The 3,297-nt window shown below is 40.5% G+C and overlaps 1 protein-coding gene across 1 annotated transcript in view; it reads right to left on the reverse strand.

Moving 5' to 3' along the window:
• The window catches only part of PQLC2L (PQ loop repeat containing 2-like), an 18,147-nt gene extending 14,850 nt beyond the window's left edge, over window positions 1–3,297 (reverse strand). The window contains exons 1-2 of the mRNA XM_009333932.1: window positions 3,263–3,297; window positions 532–655 (exon numbers count right to left, since the gene is read on the reverse strand). The gene's annotated coding sequence lies outside the window, so the exon portion shown is untranslated. The remainder of the gene's footprint in view (window positions 1–531; window positions 656–3,262) is intronic.

Consider the following 3,297-nt stretch of genomic DNA (forward strand, 5'->3'; position numbering starts at 1 on the left):
ATTCTGATGATAATTTTATTCCTCTGAAGGTTAATAATTCCTCATACAGAGGAGTCTTAAATCAACTAGCTATTAAGGAAAAAAGCCAGAGCAAACGCACTGTTTAAAAAAAACCCAAACAACAAAGTAAGTACTATACTAGTAGGTTCACCTCTTTAGTATTTAAAGCCAGATGTAGAACCAGTAAGATGGTGAAAAATTCTAAGACCATTTGGAACATCTCAGATGCACAGCAAATTCAGAAAACAGGAAGAAGTAATACTGAGATATAAGAGCATCCCTCTAGAAGTGAATAAAGTTATTTAATATCTCACAGACAACAGTCCCCAAAGGCCTGATGTTTGTGGCTGGGGTTTTTTGTGTTCTTCACTCGGCCCACATGGGGACAGGGCTTGGAAGGGCTGACAATATACCCTTTCTGCAATGTATTGGAAGCCACCCTCATTATGCATCAGACTACTTTCAAATCTTGATAAAGTTTCACAAAGTTTATTTTCATAGAGCATCATTCACTGTAAAGTTAGGACTCACTTTGCTAGTCATTGAGAAACCTGCTTTTTCTTTTCATGAGACTTCAGGTATCTATGGTGTTAAATGCTGGAACAACTTCTCTGCAGAAACTGGCTGCCTCTCAAGAGAATTGTCATCATTGGACCTAAACCAATTAAACGATAGAAAAAGAACATGTATTCATACACTGAGAATTTACCTTAGCCTTTTAGATATATTCAGCTTATACTGGTGAAGTTATTAGACTTCGTAGCTATCTTTGACAATAATTTTTAAAGTTAAAAAGAAGTTGTGAGTAATGTTTCAAGTAAGCTTTCCTACTCTGGTACTCTGCAGCTGAGCAGGGTTTTACCACTCACTAAAAAGGGAGAAACATCAAAGCACACATACTACTTAGGCAGCTTTTAGGCATGAACTTTCAACCATTCATAAACATTGTAACAAAAACCTTACACATTTTATTAAGCTTCCTCCCAAAATGCCCCTTTAAAGATAAGCAAAATGTGTCAGATGTAAAAAAAAAAAAAAAAGAAGATTGAACATGGTATTTTAAAACCATGTCTGAAAAATTAGGTTTAACATGGTATTTAAAACCATGTCTGAATATCATAACCGCAGTTGGACTCACGTATGCAAAAGTTCTCTTATAAGATCAAGGACTATGTGGTAGCAAGTCTAAACAAGGCAATTCAGACGCAACCACCTGATCTTATGCTATACCCTGCTCCAAAACCCTGCAGCTATTACGGAAAGCCAAATAGTTTAAAAAGTGGTAGGAATTAGACAGGCCACTTACACTTCCCAGATGACTGAAGACGCGAGCTTTGGCCTCCTGCCACACAACACACTTCACACATTTAAAGCATGTGGATATTCTTGGGTTGTTATAACATTTATGCAGCAGAATAATGTCTGTGTTGCCAGTCCTTGTGACTGTATTTTTAATCTTACAATAATTGCTATTTTACTTAAATTCTCAGCAAAATACTCTGTCCCAGTAAGAGCCCTACCACCAAAACCAGCAATTCCACCAGTGCCTAGCACAACTGGATGCCATCAACTAAACGTATCGGCCACAAAACCTGAACTCCTCCTGCCATTGCGGGAAGGCAAAAGGCAATGGTGTCAGTGTTTGATCTTCAGTTATTTTCACACCTGGACTGGGTGTGCCACATTAGGATATACCCTTCACCAAATAAGCTATGTCTTCTGACACAACTATTTTATAACTATGTTTTGAGCTCAAAAGAATAATGGTGTTTGAGCTAGACTGATCCAGATGGTTCCCTCTCCAGATATCTGGAGTCTTGGATAGATATACAGTCTTGCATTGAATTTTTCCTCAACATTTAAAAAAACTTTTACTTTTCTGTTGTTGCATTAAATGCTTTCCACCCAAAAACAGGATAAAGAGATTGCTATGACATTTCTTTTCTTCCTATAGTATTTAAGTTGTCAATGATGAGAAAAGGAAAATAATATTAAAAGGTGATTTATGTTGCTATAACAATTCCTTGCCTGTAACCTCATATTCTTTCCTAGATTGCTGCCCAAATACTAGTTACTACCATTTGGAAAAATTACAGTAAAGGTATTATTTTCACAGAACAGTTAACTTGGAACCTTGACACCATACCTTTCTGAAAAGATTTAGTGTTTGCCTAGCTAGAAATAAAACTGTTATGGTGTAAGGTATTTAGTAATAAGGAATCAGTAGCTTGAGACTCCTGTTTGGACACTTTTTCTTATTTTAATCCCTTATTTCGGAGCAAAAACGTGCAAACAGATATAGTCAATGGTTTAAAAGTGAAATCCACTTCATTAAGAATAGCTTCACAGTGCAGATGAGGAAAAGCAAGCTTTCCCTGGAACTTGGGAGACTTGCCACAGATTCTCTGCCTCTCCAACTGCCAAGCTGCCGTGAACATCCATGTGTTCTGGCTGCCGTGTGTTCCTGGATGTCAAATAACGAGACACTGCTAGTAATGTGTAAAGATGTCAGATATGTGCGTTTGGCAGATTTGCAAGTTCTCTAAATAGCAGCTAATAACAGCTTGAAATCCAAAAGGATGTTGAGTTGTACAGTATTCATAATTTAATTACTCCTGGGGAAAAGAAAAAAAAAAAAAAGTGGAGCTAAGCTAAGGAGTAATTCAGGGCTTCTGAAACACTTCCCAATATTAACCCGGTCATCATATTTTGTGTCCAGCTATTCTCTAAACACATTTTTATACAATCCCGATTGTGACTGCTGCCTCCGAATTCATAGCTGATGATAAAGCATGACGAAATTTTACCTAGAAACCAAGCCCAGTTCTTACAGAACACTTTCAACTTAGCTCGGAAAAAAAAACCCCAAACCATAAGGAAGCGCCTTTCTTCAGGAGAGTCCAGCAGGCATCACAGCCCAAAAGCCCCCGGGGGAGCACCATCCCTTTCGGGAAGGTGGGTCCAAGAGGCAGCAGCAGTTTCATGGCTTTCTGCAAACCCTGGGTGCCCCGGCAGGCCTGTCCCCCGCACCCCAGACGGTGACAGTACTTGGTCATCAGAGGAGAAACGGGAATGGGGAAGGCAACATTAAAGGAATAATAATTAAGAATGACTTTAAGAAAAGACAGCGGCTGTCTGGTTCCACGCACATGGCAAAGCGTGCTCGGCAGGGCGGGGGCTGTCGAGGGCCGCAGCCCCGGGAGACCAGGGCGGGCCTGTCTGGGGAGGCGAAGCCGCGCACCCGAGCGGGGCAGGCACCGACCTGGCGAGGGCTGCTGCTGCTCCGGGGATCCGGCT

This window comes from Pygoscelis adeliae, unplaced genomic scaffold (assembly GCF_000699105.1).
Source record: "Pygoscelis adeliae isolate BGI_AS28 unplaced genomic scaffold, ASM69910v1 Scaffold241, whole genome shotgun sequence".
NCBI classification, from domain to species: Eukaryota; Metazoa; Chordata; class Aves; order Sphenisciformes; family Spheniscidae; genus Pygoscelis; species Pygoscelis adeliae.